Genomic DNA, 21972 nt, shown 5'->3' with positions numbered 1-21972 from the left:
CCCAACTTGCTCTTTGTTCATGGTGTTTTCATCACAGCAATAGAAACCTATTCCATGATATGTGTATGTTTTTGCATGTGTGTGAGGAGATAGAGAAAATATGCATGTGTGAGAGAGAGAGAGAGAGAGAGAGAGAAAAAAAAACCTTTCAAGGTGTGTGAGTATATATGAATATATACATATATATATATGTATGTGTGTGGGAAAGGGTATATGTATGTGAGTTTGTGTATGAGAGTGTATGTGTGAAAGGGTATGTGAAAGAATGTTGTGTGAGAGAGAGTGTTGTGAGAGTGAGTGTGTGTATGAGAAAGTGTGTGTGTATGAGAGAGAGAGAGAGAGAGAGAGAGAGAGAGAGAGAGAGAGAGAGAGAGCGTGCCACATTGGTAGCAGTGTTTTATAGAGTATTGGGAAGGTAGCTTGGCTTGTAAAGTATCTGTCCCACAAACTCGAGGACTCAAATTCAGATCTCCATCAGGGTTACAGTTGGAACATTCTCGGATGACCTGGGGGTGCCGATCTGCAGAAAGAAGGCTCCAACGGCAACATCTCTGGCAGGTGTTGAGGGCTGACCAGTCATGCACCAAACCATTACCAAATGTGATCATGTGGCAAAGATGACTTCCCAGAGCAGTATTTTCCCAAGAGAAAAGTCAAGATTTTTGTGCTTTACTCGATATGTGCTAGCTAGTCCTACACATCCCCGGTGTGTGGAAGACAGCTTGGAATCATGCAAGACTAGCTCGCCTTTCTTAGGACAACACGTCTTTAGCCAGAGTCCTTTCGTCTCAGACCTGTGGTTATCAGGCCAGGGTTGTCATTCTGTGACCTACTTAGTATTTGAGGATACAAGGTACGTAGGAGGCCTTGGTATGCTGTGGAATCCAGTTCACCCAACATGCCTACTCGGACGGTTTCGTCCTCTTTGCTCTTCTGAGCCCTGAGATTTACATACGTGGTGAAGCTGACTGTTCACAGGAACAACTTTGACCCCACTACACAACACTCGCCCTGTGATTCTGAAGGCAGGCCTGCCCTTTCCCCTTCAGTCTCACAGCATCCCTCTGTGAATGTAGAACAGGAGCTGGCTATTGTCATTTTTCCAACAAGAAAACCAACGTCCAGAAGGAATATGATGGAAATGAGTAAGATGCATGAAGAAAGAAAATTCAAAACCACAACTCAAAATGAAAGTTGTCGCTACTGTAGTACTATTATTACTATTATTATCTTATAGTTAGTGAACCATGAAGCTAATATTGAAAGTTGTTTCTACTGTAGTATTATTATTACTATTATTATTTTAGGGCTAGGGAACCCTGAAGCTGAGATTAGAATCTATCTATCTTCCAACTTCGGCACAGGGAATGTAACATATCATTAAACAGATTAAAAAAAAAAAGAAAAGAAAGAAAAGAAGCTCCTCTCCATAGGTACTTGCAGAATAAGCAAGATTCTGGAGCAGTGGTGTGTGTGTGTGTGTGTGTGTGTGTGTGTGTGTGTGTGTGTGTGTGTGTGTGTGTGTTCCTGTGTGGGAGTGTATGTAAGTGTAGACACACGTGCATGGAGTCCAGGTCTCAACCCCAGATGTCATTCATTCCTCGGGTACCACCTCCCTTGAGTTTTGAGATGAGGTCTCCCTTTATCATGGATTTCCCCACTCACCTAGGTTGCCTGGCCTGGGAGCCCCAGGGGTCTGCCCAGATCATCCTCCACAGTGTCTGGGGTTATAACCTGTGCCATCATCACATCTGCCTTTTTCACATGTGGATTCTGGGGACCAAGCTCAGATCCTTATGCTTGTGAGACAGGCACTTCGTCAACTGAAAGCAGAAGTCTTAAAAATAAAATTGGCTTTTTATTAAGCCAATTATGTGAGGGATAGAATAAAAATGCTTGTCATTTTAACATAGATACTGTAACTGAAATATATTAGCATATATGGCCCTGGTTATTGTGTTTTCTGTTGGTAGCTCTCCAAATCCTTTTGATTAGTAGTCACTGTATTCCAATAATGGTGAATCTGATATTTCCTTGGGAATGACTTCTGTTGGCCTTTACCTGAATTTATCCCAGTGTCTTTTTGTTTTGTTTTGGTTTGGTTTTTGCTTTTTCGAGACAGGGTTTCTCTGTGTAGCTTTGGCTGACCTGGACTCGCTTTGTAGACCAGGCTGGCCTCAAACTCACAGAGATCTGCCTGCTTCTGCCTCCCAAGTGCTGGGATTAAAGGCGTGTGCCACCAAGCCCAGCTCACAGTCGTGTTTAAAAGGACACAATTAGCAGATTATTTTTAAAAATTAGTTAACAGCAATATCCAGTTGAGGATGGAGGTTTGTGTAGCCTGTTATTGAGAAGTGGAGGTTGCTTTCTGTCTCACATTGAAAGACTGGAGCTCATCTGGTCTGTGCTCAGTGTACTGGGATGCACCGGAGACTGTGGCTGCTGGGCTAGGTGAACCCCAGACTGAGCAGGGCAGTAACACATGAGGCTTTTACCATGTAACTCAGAAAAAGAGAAGGAAACTAGGCTTCTGTGCTGGCTAGTCTTATGGCAACCTGACATATCAGAGCTATCTGTAAGGAGGGACTTTAATTGAGAAAAGATCAGGCTGAAAGGCGTTTTCCTAATTAGTGACTGATGGGATAGAGTCCAGCACATTGTGAGTGGTGCCATTCCTGAGCTGCTGGTCTTGAGTTCTGTAAGAAAGCAGGCTGAGCAAGACATGAGGGGATAGCCAGTAAACAGCATCCCTCCATGGCCTCTGCATCAGCTTCCGCCTCTGGGTTCCTGCCCTGTCTGAGTTCCTGTCCCGACTTCCTTCAATGATAGACAACTTGCCTTGTTTGGATCACAGCTTGTTTTTTATCACAGCAATCGAAACCGTAACTAAAACAGCTTTTCTAGCAGGAAAGGAATCCATGTAGGAACTGTTAGCGTGTAATGGCATAAACTATAATTCCAGCATTTGAGAGTTTGAGGCAGGAGGATCGTGAGTTCAGGACCAACCAAAGCTACACAGAAAGTGAAGCCACTTATAGAATGAGACCCCGTCTCAATAGAAAACAAACAAACAAACAAAAAAACTAGAAATAACTTTGTCCCTAATAAAAATTATTCTCCAAAATATCTCCAACAAAATAATTTATGAATTTTTTTTCTTGGAGGTGGCTATGACGATGAAAGCCTCACATGGAATGTTCATGCCACCTGTGCAGTCTAGAAAATGTTTTATGTGTGCTGTTAGCTACAGGGAGATTACACAGCCAAACCCCAAAACAACAATTACAGTGTGAACTATGGTGCATGCTTAGTAGCTCACGTTTAGGGGCCTAAGCCAGAACTTGGTAGTTGGTAAAACTAGTATTAGTTGGAAAGTGATGGGGGCAAGGAGACAAAAAGGAAGAGGGGAGCGAGGAAGGAGAGGGAAAAAATGAAAGCAAGCTTTTGTTTAAGGACGTTGGGAAGAGAGCTTCTCTCTAACCGGGAGGGGCATGGACATGCTCCCTGACTGTTATGGGGCTCCCTCAGCCCCTCTCATGAAGATTTATGGTGTGTTCATACCTGGTGGTGAAGTTTTCTCAGTAGAAATTGAACAAGAGCAGTCTCTATGGACCAGATTAGAGAGGAACCTAGCAGAAAGTGGTACATGGAGCACGAGGAAGGAAGAGAGGAAAACCAGGGAAGGGAAGGGAAGGGAAGAGAAGAGATGAGAAGGGAGGGAAGGGAAGGGAGGGGAGAGGATGGGAAGGGGAGGGGAGGGGAGGGGAGAGAAAGGAAGGGAAGAGAAAGGATGGGAGGCAGGAAGGGGCAGAGGAAAAAATAAAAAAAACTCAAATAAAAACAGTGGGAAAAATAGTATCTCAGCTAAGGAGAAAAAAAGGTCCACACCAATCTCCCCCACTAAGAGCGCACATTCTCTCTTTAACAGGAATAAAGCAACTTCTACAGATACCAGCCTGGGAGCTACATAATACTTGACTGTCAGAGCTAAGATTAAAAACGTGTAGGATGTCTGCTTTCCATCACTCTCTACTCTAAATGTTTCGTGCCTTGTCAGCCATCCTGTCACATGTACCTTCTTGCTTGTCTGCCATCTTCTGTCCTCAGTGTAGTTGCGTTCCTACTCCTGCACAAGTTTTGTTGTTGTTGGGGTTTTTGTTTGTTTGTTTGTTTGTTTTTGTTTTTGTTTTTTGTTTTGTTTTGTTTTAGCATTTTCTCATTCTTACAAATGGAGCAGCTGTCTCCTGGACACCTCTTCCTTCCAAGGCCTAGTTTTCACCTCTTAATAATTTTTGCCTCTTTAAAAAAAAAAAAGCCCTTACCTATGGTGATGATGTCACCCGCTTCAGGAGCATTTTGACACAGATGCAAGGTCAGGCTTTAGCTATGTGCACACCCACTGATGCTTTCCTTATAATTAGCAGCTTTCATGAAAAGATCTGGCCTTTAGCAGCATTATCTCATTAACCCTGTAAACTCTTCAGAGGAAGCAGGTGGTAAATGTGGCTGAGTCAGTTTCAGAGAACTAGGACAAATTCAGACGAGTTTAGTCATAGCTTATGCCCTGAGAGCATAGCAGAGTCCGAACGGCGGCACTGGTTGTTTCGTTTGGCTGCTCGCTCAGGCCAAGCACAGTGTGGAGCTCTCTGCCTTCCTTCTAAAGGACTGAACATGCATATGCCCCTGCCACCGCGGAAGCTACCCTCGCTGTCATGAGATCAGAGAAAGAGAAAGGACACACACGTTTCAAGCGAATTTATTAAACAGGAAAGTGTATGTCCAGACCGGAAGATCATTCCTCTGAGAGAGTTGGGAGAATGTTGGATGAGAACAGGGCTCCTGAACGTGACATCCACTCCGCGATGCTCTGCCTTTCAGAGACCAGGGCTGGGCTGCTTCGAGGGTTAACAGCATTCTCTCTTTCTCTCATGTTCTCTTTGTACTTTCCAGGATCAGACCATGCCTTTCAGTGTGTATAAGATCTCAAATTTTGCCATCTAGTGGCCTGAAGAAAAATCTCACAGGAGAGGAGGGTAGCAACACATTCCTTTTTTTTTTTTTCCTCCTTTCTTTTTTCTTTTTCTTTTAAAGAGATGATAGGCTAACTCTGAGTTTAATTTTCTGTAACATGAAAACAGATTCGGTTTTAAAATGTGACTATATCATCTACAAGGCTAATTTTTGTAGTTGCATCCAAGTACAGTTACAAATCTAAACAAGAAGCAGAGTCAGGATTTTATAACCACGTGTCCTGGATGCTTTTTTGTCAACTCGACACGAACTAGAACAGCAGTTGTCAACCTGTGGATCACGCCTCCTTTGGGAAGTCGAAAGATCCTTCTATGTGGGTCGCCTAGAACCATCTATATATCAGATGTTTACACTGAGATTATAAAGTAGCAAAATTACAGCTATGAAGTAGTGACAAATAATTTTATGGTTGGGGGTCACCACAACATGAGGGATTGTACCAAAGGGTGACAGCGTTAGGAAGGTTGAGAACCACTGAACTAGAGTTATCTGGGAAGAAAAACATATGTTGAAAAAAGCACCTCCAAGATATTGACTGTAGGTAAGTCTGAGGGGAATTTTTGGTTATGTTTTTTTGTTTTGTTTTGTTTTGTTTTGTTTTGAGACAGGGTTTCTCTGTGTCCTTGGCTGTCCCGGACTCGACTTGTAGATCAGGCTGTCCTTGACCTCACAGCTATCTGCCTGCCTCGGCCTCCCTGAATGTTGGGATTACAGGCTTGTGTCACCATAGCCCTGCTGGCTGTGTTGTTTTATAACAGCATTAGAAACCTAGTTAGGACATCGTGGAGGCCACATCTGTAGGTTTAACAATCTACTTATCAGAAACCTTGGCTGGTGGCTCAGTCTCTGTGAACCCCCATGGGCCCAGGTTAGATTACTTTGTAGGTCCTCTTGTGGTGTCCTTGACCCCTCTGGCTCGGTCAATCCTTCCCCCAACTCTTCTACAAGACTCCCTGAGCTCCACCTATTGTTTGGCTATGAGTCTCTGCATCTGTTTCCATCAGCTGTTAGGTGAAGCCTCTCAGAGACCTGGGGTTCCTGTCTGCAAACATAGCAGAGTATCAGTTGGTTGTCAGAGGTTGGTTTTCTTCCTCAGGGTGGGTCTCAAGTTGGGCCAGGGTCTTCAGTTAGCCATTCCCTCAATCTTTTCTCCATCTTTATCCCTGCACATCTTGTAGGCAGGGCAGATTTTGGGTTGAAGGTTTTGTGGGAGGGTGGGTGTTCCCCTCCCTCCACTGGGAATCCTGCCTGGCTACAGGAGGTGGCTCCTTCAAGTTCTATATATCCCACTGCTAGGAGTCTCAGAGAAAAAGTAGAGAGCAAAAAGATTGGCTTAACTTGGAACGTTGAACTCAGGCTTAAAATACTAAAGCCGAATATACTGTACTGCTTGAAAATACCAGGAAAAAAAATTCCTTTTATACTGTAACTTAAAATTTACCTTCCTTAAATAATATGTGCAATGAAATTTTTTTGGAGAGTGATATAAAATCAATGAAATAGCTGAAAAGAAATGGTCACAGAAAGCAAAGGATGCCTAGCAAGGTGGGGGAGGGGAGCAGAAATCTACACAGTGACTGTGGTAAACATATACTCCAGGCAGTGGTTCTCTCTTCCTAATGCTGCAGCACTTTAATGCAGTTCCTCATGCTGTGGTGACCCCAGGCATGAAATTATTTTTGCTGCTGCTTCATAACTGTACTTTTGCTACTGTTATGAATCATAGTGTGACCATCTGTGCTTTCCAATGGTCTTAGGAGACCCCTGTAAAAGGATCATTTGACCCCAAAGAGGTTGTGGCCCACAGGTTGAGAACCACTGCTCTAGGGCAAAAGATTTGGGGTCCCGTGCTGATTTAGACTGGGGACAGCACCATGGCCATAGACTGTGAAGCCAGTAGAAGTATGAAGATTGAGGCTACAGCCAGCAATGGAGCATTCGCTTGCTTGCCTGAAGCCCTAAATTCAAACTCTACTGCCAGCAATAAATAAATAATAGGTTAACATATAGGTCTTTACTCAGAAGCAGTTATTTCCTGCTTTAATGGAAACATCAAAGTCTGACATTATAAGGCATTTTTGGATGAGAGTGACATGGATCTGGGTATGGTAGCACACACCTTTAATCCCAGCACTCAGGAGACAGAGGCAGGTGGATTGCCGTGAGTTCAAGGTGAGCCTGGTCTACAAAGCAAGTCCAGGACAGCCAAGGCTACACAGAGAAACCCTGTCTCAAAAACAAAAACAAAAACAAAAACAAAAACAAAAAAACAAAAAAAAACCCCCAACAACATCAAAAAACAAAAACGAAAGTGCCATGGAATGGAAGGTCTCAGCATTCCTTGTTGAAATGCTAGGAGACAGGACACAAAATTATGCAATGGTCAACAAGAAATGCCAAACATTAAAAAAAAAAAAAGTAAATGTTATACAGGGATTAGTTACCAAGCAACCATGGTAGCTACAAAACATACTCTAGGGGTAAGAAATAATATGCAAAAAAGAGACACAATTTGAAGGAAGAAAGCACAAAGGTCAAATCTGGTTGAAGGGGGCAAGATTCAGAGCTCAGAGTATGGACAGTAGAAAAGATTGCTGGGTATCCAGGCTGAGACCGATGCATGAGTTCATGTGTGACTTTCCCTGGAGAAACATGAATGAACATATGTCCACTCTAGATATCTTCCAAATGGAACTTTGTAAACAAAGGAGTTTATTGGGCTTATATCCAGGGGCATGGGTAAGAGGTTTCCCATAGGAGCATGGGTGACTTGGGCACCTATATCATGGAAAATCCCATGCCAGCATAGCTGATGACTCACAAAGGCTGTATCACTGGAGCTCTCTGCAAGTCATGCAGGGAGCTACACCACTGAAGGATGCAGCCACCACACACGTGACAGTTTCTGCGTGTGTGTGTGTATGTGTGTGTGTGTGTGTGTGTGTGTGTGTGTGTGTGTGTGTGTGTGTAAAACTAGCCTGTAGGACATCCTCCATGTGGTCTAAACAGTCTGGCTGAAGCTTGGACATTAGGAAGGGCAAACATCCCATGTTCTGCCAGTTACTAAAGCAGGTGCAAACCAAGAACGGATGAGCCGAAGCAGGTGTCTCTCCATTTGTCCCTGTTGCATCTTCTACCTGTAATGGAAGGAAGCTTGTATGTTCTAGATGGAGAATCACAGAGCAGCTGAGAGTGGCTTTTGTCTCAAAACCAACGCAAAATGCGTAGGCCATTCTGATTATTAATATTTCTATAACCATTGCTATGGCACCTTCTTAGCTATGTGACCTTATGTTTGACTGCACCCCACCTGTTTGTTCGCACCCTTGACTAGCTCATTCTTGTCTGGGCAACTCAAGCTGGGTGGTCACAGGAGCTTAAGGAAGCCGCATTTTCCCCCCTTTCCCAGAGCCTACCAATAAAAGCAAGTAGACTGAGGAATAGTACGATTGTAAATCAGTAAACTTTTATTCAGAAATAAGGAATTTTTATTGAGAAAATTGTCAAATACAGCCATTGCCTCTAGTCTTTATGGATTTCTTTTTTTGTTTGTTTTGTTTTTCGAGACAAGGTTTCTCTGTGCAGCATCAGCTGTCCTGGACTTGCTTTGTAGATCAGGCTAGCCTCAAACTCACAGTGATACGCCTGCCTCTGCCTCCCAAGTGCTGAGATTAAAGGCGTGTGCCACCATTGTCCGAGTTTCTTAACTCTAATAACTGATTTCTCTAAATCGCTCTCATGACTCTATTAATTCCAATGTCCACTTTATTACTGTTAGAGGTGCTACTACACTGCAGACCTGCTAGAGGCGCTACTACACAGAAGAACTGTTAGTGGTGCTACTAACATGTTTGAGTGGCAAAGACCTTCAGGATATTGCAGACCAAATCTCTCTGTAAGCCCAAGGACATGACATGTAAGGCACAGGGGCAGATACTGTTCGTAGCTAGTGTAGTGTGTGCTCTGGGCTTAGACTTGATGACCATGTAAAGGCATCGTAGAGTTTTACGTCATATTCACCTTCTGCAGTACGTGTTGGTTTCATGGACAAAGTGTGAAATTCAGTTTGTGGGGCAAGAGATACAGTGCCAAGACAAATAAGCACAGACCAGTCTTAGAAAGGAAAAGGAAGCCGTGATTTCATTCCTTAAACACATCTTTTATAAAAAGTGAGCAACATGAATATACATTTGTATCTATGATGAGGTTTTTTTCCTTTTTATTGATACTTTGTGAATTTCACACCATGTAACCCAATGGCACTCATTGCCCTGTTCCTTGAATCCACCCTTCACTCATGCAGCCTCCCTCCAAAAGAAAATTTTAAAACAAACAAATGAATAAAACAAAACATCTCATTGTGGAAACTATAGTGTGTCACAGTGTGCCCCCATAGTATACCCTTTTGGCTGCACATCTTTACTTGCAAATGTTCATTGCAATGAGTCATTGGTCTGGTTCGAGGCCTCTGGCCTCTGCTACATCATCAATCCTCACAGAACCCCTCTCAGATATCCTGTTGTTGCCGTGTGTCACAGCTTTGGACCTGCAGGATTGGCCTTTTCACTACATGTTCTAGAAGTTCATAGATGAGGTAGATGCTGGTGCGAGTGGACCAACTCAAAGCCATGGATCTGGGCCTAGGTGGTAACTAAATTCTTCAGCCTGCCAGCTCACCTGTGCTGGCAGCACCAAGGCGAGCTCGCCAGCACTGCCCCAGCCAGCTCAACCACTGCCACAGCTGGGAAGGAGCAGGGCCAGCTCCTGGCTCTAAGGTTTTAACCAGCCTGAGAAATACAGTTATTTTTGCATTTGATCCTCCACAACTTTTTATTGATCTGTTTGCTTTGTATGCGTTTCAGTTCTCCATCTTACTGTAGCAACAGTGCCGTGAGGAGAACAGAGACTGCTAGCACTGTGGTCGGGCTAATAGTCCCAGCTCCACAACAGGTCAAGGTGGGAGGATTCCCCTGAGTCAAGGAGGCTAGGCATCAACGTGAGGTCCTAATCAAGAAGACTAGCTTCCCAAGTTAGGACAGTATATGTAAACTTTGTTTGATTTGGTACATTATTGTATTGCCCAGTGATATTTCTAGGCAATTTCATTTCTCTATTATATGAGTCAGCTTCTTAAAGGGAGCAAGTTGTCCAACATTGCTATTACTCAACCTGCTATGCCACACATATAGACTTCATTAAGTGCTGTTAATGTGACCTCAGGAAAAAAATTTAAATCACGTCTATGCAGTGTATCTCTTTTCCTGTTTTTTTCCAGAAGCAAAGAAAGAGATCTGTAGTCCACATTTGTCTATGTTGACAATTTCCACTCTTTCCTGTTCTGCCCTAATTCCTACCACATGTAGAAGAACCTTGTGATCTAAGTAATATTTGCACTATTGAAAACTCAGTGTCCCAGATAGATCTGGTAGTCACAGTAACAAACCACAAAAGCAAAACAGCAGAGTCAAGAAGAGGAAAGTATCTGACTCTCATTAAATAATAGACAGTGATTCATCTTGATAATTTCATCAAAATCTTTATTTTTACTGTCGCCTCTCCATATGACTATGGGCAGTTTCAGAAGAGAAGCATTCATTCCTCTACTCTGAGGTCAGCCACAATTACAAAATGTAAGCATTAAACAAGTAATTAAGTAATTCCTAATTATATTTCTCATTATTATGAAAAATATTTGAAATGTATCCTAAAACTTATCCTGGAGCCGAAATGCGATAGATAGACTCCCCCAGTTGCCAGAATTAGGGTTCATCACAGGGTTTACTGAAGTATATTCTGGGATGTGATTTTCAGGTCCCAAGAAGAAAAGACTTAGAAAATTGCTCAATCAGTCTCATCAGGCCTTTGCAGCCCCTGTTGCAATCTCTTCCCATTTTGGTGATTCCTCTGCTGGTTGCTTGTTTCTTCTTGCAAGTAGCTACTAAAATTTTGTTCTCTCCCTCTCCTTCTCCGTCTGTCTGTCTGCCTGCCTGTCTGTCTGTCTGTCTGTCTGTCTGTCTGTCTCTCTGTCTCTCAATTCTTCTGTTGCTGCACAGGATCCTGTCTTGTAGCTTTTGCCCATTAAAAGAGAGAGAGAGAGAGAGAGAGAGAGAGAGAGAGAGAGAGAGAGAGAGAGAGAAAGAGAGAGTGTGTGTGTGTGTGTGTGTGTGTGTGTGTGCATGCGCGTGCACACACGCACACGCACAAGCATGTGGCCGTCTGTCCATGTGTTGTATGTGGAGGTTAGATGACAACTTTAAAGTGCTGGTCCTCTCATCGCGTATGAGCTCCAGGTGCTGAATTCAGGCATCTTGCTTGTTCAGCAAGAACCACTCTTTTCTCTTGGTGTTATCTGTTTTCTTCCAGTCAGCCACCCACTGTGACTTTCTCTGTGTATCACGTTTGGAGGTCCGAAAAATGTATTTCTAATCCGCCCATTCAATTATGGGCCTCCTGGACAGTTTTTTAATGCTAGGTCATTTCCAGATCCCTAGAGAAACAAGACTGCCTGCCAGGCCCTCAAATGCCCATAGGTGCCCATTAGCTGTGACCACAGTGTCAGGGTCAGCAGGCAGAGCATGGCATCATGGGAACCCCTCACACGGCTTGAGTATTAAAAACATTCTGAGATTTAGAGTAAATCCTGCCTAGGAAACTAGTGAAATGTAACTCTTACTGCCTCAGAACCCTCTGCCCACCTTCTCCATTCCAGACCCTGATGTTTCCTTTCTTTCTCCCAGAGGCTAGAATTTGCGGGGAACTTCAGTGTAGCAGGCTTCATTCGTACTTACCATGGGTATTGCAGTGCAGAGAACTGCCTTCCTTAAGTGTTTTGCAGATAATAATCAAGTAAGTAAACCTTAAAAAAGAAAAAAATGCTTCTCCTGGAAAGCAGTCCAAGTGAAACCACATTGTTTGTTGAAAGTAAGTATTTGAGACCGTTTAGTGAGAGTAGGGCAGACATTTTCTCAGCATAGTAAACGCAAATGGATACTTTGAGAAAGGGGAGGCAGACAGCTTCCTGAGGAAAGTGATGCTGGGATGTAGGACACAGCCTGGGTTTTCCTTTGAGTTTAGAAAGGAAGCAAGCATGCAAAATTATCCTAGTCCTCTAGTTCTTTCTTTTGTTTCTTTTTTCCCCGCAAATGTTTCCAGTCATTTTTGTGGGCATTCTGTGTTTCTTCAAATTATGTTGCCTGAGGTGACCTGATTTTTTTTTTTTTTTATGTGACTAGGAGAGCTGCCCGGATAAAATGAATGTGAACCAGATTTCTCAAAACAGAGACATCAACATATTTGAGGCCTATTTTTCTTTTTTGTAAAAACAAAAAGAAAAAAGCTTTTGTACTTTGTACTTCTGTATTTTACTTATTCTCCCTTCTACTTTTTCTTCTCCTCCTCTTCCTCCTTCTTTTTGATTAGATCTCTTTTTCTAAACAATTTTTAATTATTTACCATAAAATATTTTTAAAATTATTCATCCTGAATGCTGCCGTATTTCACACTTAGAGCTAGCTTCCTTATGATGCCCAGCACTACCTCTCGATGGTCTTTCTTTTACTAAAAAAAAAAAAAAAAGGGACAGGAAATTGTATTTCCATTTTACAGCTTCTTTCTACTCTCTCCTAACTGCTTCCTTTGTATACACACACACACACACACACACACACACACATGTACGCACATCGTGCACACACACACATACTCATGCATATGCATACACACACGCACATGCACACATACGCACTGCACACACACTTTCTCTTACAACTTTTTTTTTTTTAAGGAGCATGCTAAGAAATATAGTCAGAGGGTACAGAGGAGACCCAGGAACCTGTACTCTAGGCACAGTGAAACCACGGACCTAGATCACTCCATGAGTAGAAAGAAATGTTTATTGGGGGACACAAACTGCTGGAGAAAAGCGTGGTCATTTTTACGGGGACAGGTAGCAACAGGAAGAGGGGTGAAGGCCAGAAGAGACTAAGGTTTGCGTGGGAACTTTGATCTGTTGCAGGTTGCTCGGGATAATTGGGAACCAGACGCCTTTTGTTGACGATTGGGGGTAGATAAGGAAAGTAATGGCCTGTCTCACGAGCTTCCCGAGGAAAGCTGAGCCTGGGTTTCTGTTTGCCTGATTGCAGTCCTTCCATTTCCCAGCCAGGGTCCTGCTAGGGCAAGGCCCACACTGTCACCTAAGACACTGTCAGCAGCCCTGTCATCTGGGGCCACTTTGGACCTAACAGAAACTCTTTGGTTCCATGCCATTTGTTTCAGCTTTTCTCTGTTAAAAATCTCTCACTGGACTGATATTTGCTGATAATTTTCCCAGAAGGTGACCTATTCTTGCTGCTGTTACTTCATCAGAGCTGCGAGCACATCGCGGTGCCTGCCTAGCTATCAGCTTCTCCGGGTGACAATGCCACCCCTGCCTTCTAGAAGAGCCTCTGACTCCCCCACATTACTACCTAGGACAGAGAGAAACACAACATTTCCGCATAGCCTACTCAGACTTTCCCATCTTGGGGACTCAAAGCTCTATGCGGGACAACTTGTTCATGAGGAGGATGAGAGGAGGGTGTCCGTGAGGAAACCACTTGTTTCAGAGTTCGCCTTGAACCTTAAACTGTTTGGATACCTTGCCACTCTCTTATATGGGAATAAGTGTTGGGAACTGCTGTTTCATAGGCTTCTCGGGAAACCAAAGATTGGAGTAGAAAAACGAGATCCTGGAATAATGCCAAGAATTCTGAGGTGAAGACCCAGGCAGCCCTTACCGTGCATAAAGCTGAGGACTTGGGTGGGAAGGCTAAGCAGAAAGTCCATTTGCTAAAACAGAGAGTTTGCACAGATGTGGAGAACAAAGGCTCACGACACCTTGGGTGGAAACCGAAGGCCAGGCCAAAGAGAGCACTTCTCAGCACAGTGCCGACAAAGCAGGAACGAGGGCCAAAGTAGCATGGGTGCCACATTCTACCCCAGGACTGGAGTCACCACATCCTCTGATTCTTCAACTGGAAAAACTGGGTGCTAATCAGATTACCTTTAAGCTTGACTTCTTCTTTTGCCAAAGCTATTCAGCAAAACCTAACTCACAGCCTAACACAGAAGCATAACGAAATGCTTTCGTTTCTTCTGTTTTTTTCCTCTATCATATATTAAAATAAGTGGGAGCCCTTAGTAAATGGGAATTAAATTCCTCAGAAGTCACAGCCCAACATAGCACAGCATTCCAGAGAAGACTGGCATCAGAGTTAGCTGAATGCCAGACCATTTTCCTACCAAACGTTTTTTTTGGGCAGAGAAAAAAGGAGTAGAAATAAATTAAAAGGAAAGAAAAATTCTTTGTAGTCATGAAACTTTCAATATTTAAAGAAATGATAATATCACCGGCCAAACCAACTCATAAAATATTTTAAAAATTGTTATTATTTAGACTAGAAATTTGATAGGTAGATTATTAAAAAGAAGAAACTTTTAGAAATATGTAACCACTTAAAAATTTCTCCCTTTCAGTAGAAAGAAACTATAATATAATCTAATGCACACTTGGTACGTTCTGTTCGGCAGGGATGGATACATAGACGAGATATGTAGGAAATTGTTTCTTGTGGAAAGCATGTGTGTGCAGCCACTGACTTTGGAAGACAGATTTGGGAAGAACCCAGAGGCCATACGAACAGCTTTTGTTAGGGTTCCAATATGAAGTAAAGGTGCCTTCAGGGAAATGACCTTTTAAACTGTAATGATTATATTTGAGAACAATGTTTTTCCTTTAGTCAGAGAGAAGTGTCTATTAAAGTTTGATTGACAGTGGGTTCAGAAAGTCCTTGAACAAAACCCCTGCATCCTTTTACCTTATTAATGAATGTCTGTCCTCCTCTTCTGTTTGTGGTCAAGTTTTGTAGCAGTTAAGTCAGATGTCTTTCAGGCATCTTCTCTCCGTGGCACTATTACCAAATATTCAGAAGAGAAGTTTTAAATATTTCATGGCAGCACATGTAAAGTAGGCTGCCTCATTTTGCATAGACACCTCTTAGTTTTATTCATTTATTTATTGTGCATACTGTATGACTATGTAGATGGATATGTGTGCATATAAATGTGTGTGTGTGTGTGTGTGTGTGTGTGTGTGTGTGTGTGAAAGCGTGTGCACCTGCAAGCATGTTAGTGTAGGACAGAGGACAGAGGACAAACATCTGTCATTCCTTAAGAGTTACCAGCCTAGCTGGACATGGTGGCACATTGTCTTCATCCCAACCCTCATGAGGCAGGAGGATCTTCCAGTTCAAGGCCCACCTGGTCTACAAAGTGAATTCCAAGACAACCAGGTTACACAGAGAAACCTTATCTTGGGGTGTGGGGGCGGACAAAATGAGCCACCAGCCTTGTTCTTCACAGAGGGTTTCTCATTGGCCTGAAGCTCACCAAGTAGGCTAGACTGGCTGGCTGGCCAGCAAGCCCCAGTGACCTCCCTGTGTCCACCTCCCCAGCTCTACAGTTATAAGTGCACCACTATGTCTGGCATGTTATGTGAGTCCCTGGGCTCCACCTGGAGGCTTCATTCTCAACTGAGCTAGCTCTCTAGCTCCAGGGTTTGGTTTTGTTGTTTTTTGTTTGTTTGTTTCTTTGTTTTTGGTAATGCTTAACTCCTCTCAATCAAACTCATAAAAACAACAACAAAAATCTACAGAAAAGTCAAATCATTCACCTCTAAGCCCTTAGGTTTTCTCTTTGTTTGTTTTACATTGAGCCTGAGTTATAATTGATATAATTACCAAAAGTGCCTGAACTTATTTAATGTAAGTTTTACAATGTGTGGGAGCCTTCATTAAGAAACTGAGAACCAAAGGATTGAATACTTACATACTAATTAGAAAGGATAATATGTTGCCAAAGAGCAACTAAATTAACTGGGCAGGAAGCCTGGGAGACTAGAGTTGAGTTAATGAAGGCTGTAGAGAGTGTTCTCAGCCCCCATTTCCCATCCTACATGACAAGAATGGAATTGCTCCCCGTGGTATAGACAGAGAGCATCTTGTTTGGGGATCCCATCACCTGCTTTTAAAAACAACATGAAGGTCAAAGTGACCTCCTGCTCCTAACATTTTGCAGGTGTCTTTAACTCAGGAGTAAAAAAACCAAAGTAACACATTTAGGGAGTATGCCTTAGCCCCAAAACCTTTGAAACAAGCCTACTCCTGTAGCTTTGGGAGCATTTCATCAGTGCAGCTATTTACAATGAATTACAAAGCTTTTTGAGTATCAGGACTCAGAGACATGGGGAAGGCCAATTGACTTCTGGGCCACCCCTGCCTGTCTGGATTTATAGGTCATTTCAAAAAGGAAACTTGGTTCAGACTTTCCCTGACCTCTCCTGAATCTCCAGGCAGCAGTTCTTTACTACTGGCTCCATCAAGCCCCTGAGCATCCATCACAGAAAGTCCCGTTCTCCAGGCTAACTGGACCAGTTGAGCCATGGTCTCTCAATAAGACAAAGGTTATAGAACATTTTAAATGTTCCCTGCGTGTTTCTAATGAACGTTCGCGTTTAGAGGAAGGGTTTAGAGCAAGTGTGTCGTCCCATGTCCCAACTACTGTGGGAGTGAGGTGGAACTCTCACGTCACGCCCATTAAAGTCTTCAAATAAGATAAGACAATAAGACAAGGTGTACTGAAGTAAAAAGAGAAAATATTCCAAAGATGTGAGACTGGCGAAAGAGCTCGGTTTATAAAAAGCACCTGGTCCCCTGGTTGGGGAGGCGGGCTGAACTCAGGGGGAAGAAATCTTGCTCCAAAGACATGGAAACTGTTCAAACAGTAATTCGGAACCTAAATTTTCAAAAACTGCTTTGCTTCACATGCAGGGTCAGTGAACTCAGAGTCTGTTTAAGGAAGCAAATTTTTGTAAAGCCCTGGTCATTGTCCCCTGTGTTTCCGAATCCTGCCATGGAGATTCCAACAAAGCCCTTGGGAGTGATAACCCTGTCCTGTTTAAACCATCAGCGCTTGTAGTTACTGAAGAAGCACATTTCTTTATGTTGACATTGAGGGCTCAAATGTTTTTACAGTGCAACCTGTCACCATTTCCCAAGACTTAGGCTGTATACTCTACCGAGGATGAATACATTTTAAAGTTTTGTCCTAACAGTCAGTTATTTATTAACACCAGGTTCTCATTTTATCCTCTTCTTTGAAGTGACCCAGCAAATGTAATTAGATGTATTATTTAAGTTTCTTCACTTTAATTTGTTTTCATTACAATTTATATGACATTAGAGATTGTAAATACTTTCTTCTTGTCTTGATATAGCTGCAGGTTTAGGAAATTATAAAAAGTGAGCTAGCTGGTCAGACAGATAATGATAGGTCTGTAAAATTTAAAGTTTAGGGAGAATTCTAAGCCTTTTATGGACTTCCTACCAATGAAAATTTTATCAATTGTCATTTTAGACTAAGAATAAACAAACATAAACCATGGCCCCATTAATAGAGTAGAAGCAGAGCTGAACAGAGCTGTGCCAAATGTCCAGATAGTGGGTGCAGAAGAGTCCAGTGTGCCCAACAGAGACCTAGACACTCAAAGACAAACATTTTATTCCCGAGAACACATCAGAAAGTCTGCTCACTGGGAACCCACGTACTACTGTGTACGATTTAAGGTGGCAGACTGAGAGATGTACGCATTCAGTATCTCCAAATTACAAATGAGAGCACATGCTTTTAAAGGGAGCAGCATGAGAAGCCAGTGACTTGATTAACCATGGCAACCTTTTTGAACTTTAATGTATTTTATGAAAAATGGAAATAGTAATACTCTTTCCCCCATGGTATGCTTGTGGAACTTAGGTGAAATTTAAAACAACAACAACAACAACACTACAATATTAGCTACAGTTTTTAAATTAATTAATGAGATACCAACAGGAATGTAGCTGTAGTTTGGTTCTGAATCCAAAGGATGCAGTCCTTGAGAACGATAGAAGACAGGGGTATAAAGAGTGGACTCACCAAGTCAATTTTCTAAGCTTAAAATTAAAAAATGATTCTCCAGGAGAAAAGAACAGATCTTATAACAGAAACCTTTACCTATCTGAAAGCATATTTAGAAATATTATTAGTTGTTAAATATGAGCATACAGGCAATGTTGCGCTGTTAATGAGAACATAGCAGGTGTAGAGTCCTGGCATCTCTTTCGAGGCTATCCCTCCACCCCCACCCCACCCAGTTATCATGAGAAACTGTCTCCTAAAGGTTCCACCACTTTCCAACAACACCGTAAGCTGACAACTCACCTACAGGGCTCTTTAGAAGACAGTTCAGACCCAACTGCAAAGTCAAATAATCTAAATTGGAGTTTGGCTGGTCGATTCTTTTACATTAACTACTTTGCTTTATTTTGCTAACATTCCCTATACACTAGCAGCTTTCTCTAAATGCTTACTTTTCTTAGGGCTTCATTTTTTTAGTTGCCAGTACCTCCCCAAGTAGTACTGCGTGGTGCTTACTCTTACCTTGCATCACAAGAGATCAAATGTCTGGTTTTGGGGATATTAACATAGATAAGTGGCTTCACGTTACACAGAATTTGACTCTCTTCTTTCACCTAATAGTTTAGAATTTAATATTTATTGTCTACATCCATTATGTCATTAGGAGTTGTAAAAGTTTCTTTTTCTAGTTCTGAAAATCTCTACAAGCAATAAAAAGATCAATAAGGGGCATAAAATGGCACAAAATAATAGCTTTCGTGTACTCAGATAACAACCCCTTTGCAGATATAATGGAAAGAGACACCACTGAGACTAGCAACAAAGAATACTGACAAATAAATTTTGCAAGAAACTTACGTTAGATAGCCTTTAAAACATTCCTAAAGCATCAAGAATATCTCTGAACCAATAGAAAGGCCCCCAAGTTCTTGGATAGGTTGATATAACAAAGATGTCTGAGTGAGTAGGTCTGGGACAGAATCCAAAAGTATGGATTCTATCTAGTCTCCTTTCCCAGAATAGCTGGCCCCACACTTGGATCTATCTCAAATTCTCAAAATGTAGGCATTGAACCAGTGACATCAGCATTAGCAGAGAACCTGCTAGAAATGTCCCTAGACCTATTGACTCAGACACTCTGGAAAAGGAAGCCAGCAAGCTATATTTTACTAAGCCAGATGATTTCAACATGAGCCAAGTTTGAGAACCCTCTAAGCTCAAGTTTCACTTGCCTAGGAATTACCTATGTGTTTTCAGACCATACTTGATCCAGCTGGTATGGAGTCTGACTCTAAGTTCTAACAAGCTCCCCCTCAGGCTCTGAGACAATGCACAGAGAAGCAAGATTTGAGGGCCAATCCATCTGCCTTCAGCTTACTCAAAACCAACCTACTCTGTAACCTCCCTGACTCTTATTTTGACTCAGGTATCAACAACAAATAGTAATTTAATGTGCTACTTCTCCAATAGCATGTTTATTTTAAATGGAATTTAGCCCACAGCACTATGTTCTTTTCAGATAGAATTTAACCAAAACATAGTTTGAAAACACACTTCAAACTTTGGTGGAAATATTTTGGATAAGCAGTAATTTGTGCTTATTAAATCATGACACATGTGTTATGGTGCTACTATAAGGAAGAAAGTGTCACTAGCAAAGAAAAGGAGAACATTTGTATAATTATACAGAGAACTACATTTTTTTCTTAATGTTTAAAAAATAGATTTTATGGGTTGTTTTTTTTTTTTTTTTAGTTCATACTATACATTGTTTCAGGTGGCCTTCTAATTTAGTGACTTTACACAATAAGTATTTACTGAAGGTCATGGTGTTTCTGGGTGAGAAATCCGAACAGGACACAGCCTCATATGGATTAGCTCAACGATGTAGGAATGGCTTATCCTCGTTAGATGAGAGTCTCACACTGAGGACCTTTCAAAGCTTCCTGGCCCCTTTTTCATGCTATGCCTGCTATATTAGGACCAGGCTTTACAAAAGGGTCTCTTCACTCCCAGGCTTGCCAGCCAACCTTCAGTGTTTGGAACAATTGGGGCTGTTAGGTTGCTTCTCCCCTTCCCTCTCCCCCTCCACATTCTCCTCTCCCTTTGCTTCTGCCTCTACCCTTCCCTAAACTTGGACTTCATGCTTGGTAACCAGTTTTAGCAGAACCTTGGACACTGCAAAACATCGACGAACACGCTGTGGCACCTTGTATTGATCCAGGTTCATATTCCATTGTATTTTTGTTGTTCTTATTGTTGCCTAATTCTGAGGATCAGGGAGTTCCGCCTTTTGTCGGGAGTTATTCTATTTCATTCACCGTGTGTGATGGTTAATTTTTGGTTGACAACCTGATTAGATTGATACTTATTTAGTAAACCCCTATTTGGGAGTATGTCTATGGGGGTGTTTCTGGGTGTGACCTAGTATTTGAATCAGTCAACTGGGTAGGAAAGTCCACCCTCACCCAATGTGAGTGGGCACCATGCAAGTCTACTGGTGGCCTGGAGAACCCAAGAAGGACAGAGCAGGTGTGGATTTCCATTCTCTCTCTCTCTCTCTCTCTCTCTCTCTCTCTCTCTCTCTCTCTCTCTCTCTCAGGTTACAATCTCCCTTTCCTCCTCATTGTCTTCTGTCCTCTTCGTCATTACCCACTCCCCATTCTTCCCACTCTTCCTGAAGAGTAGGTGTGTCTGTCTTCTGTTCTTCAATATGCGTATTACAGATTCTCTGTCCTTTGGCCTCAAAGTGAGTTGTAACATTGGCTTCTCTAGTTCTTGAGCCTTCGGAGTTGAGCTGAACCATATTACCCATTTCCCTAATTCTCCAGCTTGTAAATGGACTGGAAGGAGACTCTCCAGCCTTCTTCATTGTATAAGCTGATTGCCACAGCAAACACCTCCTCATGTATCTGCATGTGTGCGTACTGATGCTACCGATTCTGTTTCACGGAGGAACCCCGGTTAACACCCTGATATTTAGATTTTGTAAAAATGAGGTTTATGCCTGGTCTACAAAGTGAGTCCAGGCCAGCCAAGGCTACACAGAGAAACCCTGTCTCGAAAAACCAAAAAAAAAAAAAAAAAATGAGGTTTATATGCACCAGAACTGAGCCAAAATATTGACTTGGCTAGAACTATGCACTTCCAAGAAACAAAACAAACAAACAAAACTAGGTGTGGTGATGCAGGTCTTCAATCCCAGAACTCGTAGAATCAAGGCCATCTTTGGTTACAAGGTGACATAGTGAGTTTTAGGCTGACCTGGCCTGTATAGCACAACTAAACAGTTATTCATTTCCCTACCTATTTATTTAATGGTTTTACACTGGCAAGTTAAAGTTGCACAGTGCACACTGGTAAATAGTTCTAATTAGGGCTTTTCCCCTACCTGGAGACACAGGTCTGGTTATGAAAACCTGATAGTATTATAACTATCACAACTTCAGCGCTTACCATTTCCATGAATTCCCTGGAAACAGCCATGTGGGTACTTTTCAAAATTCCAAGGTCCAGGTTCCAATAGGGAAAATTATATCATGGTATGTGGCATGGATCAGACGTTGAGATTTTTCAAAGCCTCAGATTATTACAAAGCACAGGGCAAGACTGAGACACACTGACATACAGACCCTTGGGTCCAGCCCAACATTCTGATCTCTTAATTTATTTTCTTAATGGTTTTGGGATAATAAAAGAGACAGATCCTAGTCTTACTCATAAGGAAACTAAATATCCTCTGGCTTGTACAACAGAAGACAACGAGGGAATGTCACTAACACAAGCTCCCTAAGCTTGAGGTTCCTTCTAGGGAGCCCCACCTGCGATAACAAACTACCCACATTTGTAGAGCTCTCTATTTAGACCAACCTGTTTCCCCACCTCCAGAGAACTGCGCCCTCTGGACACCAAAGAACCGATACCAATTTGCTCTCCCTGTCTCCACCCGCC

The 21972-nt window shown here is 42.4% G+C and overlaps 1 protein-coding gene across 1 annotated transcript in view; it reads left to right on the top strand.

Annotated features, from left to right (window-relative positions):
• Positions 1 to 21972, top strand: part of TRAPPC3L (trafficking protein particle complex subunit 3L) — a 71927-nt gene that overhangs the window by 30209 nt on the left and 19746 nt on the right. The gene's annotated exons all lie outside the window — the stretch shown is intronic.

The sequence above is a fragment of the Acomys minous genome (genome assembly GCF_964271855.1).
Source record: "Acomys minous genome assembly, chromosome: 3".
NCBI classification, from domain to species: domain Eukaryota; kingdom Metazoa; phylum Chordata; class Mammalia; order Rodentia; family Muridae; genus Acomys; species Acomys minous.
Note: the sequence above shows the minus strand (reverse complement) of the source record. Positions and strands in the feature narration are given on the sequence as shown.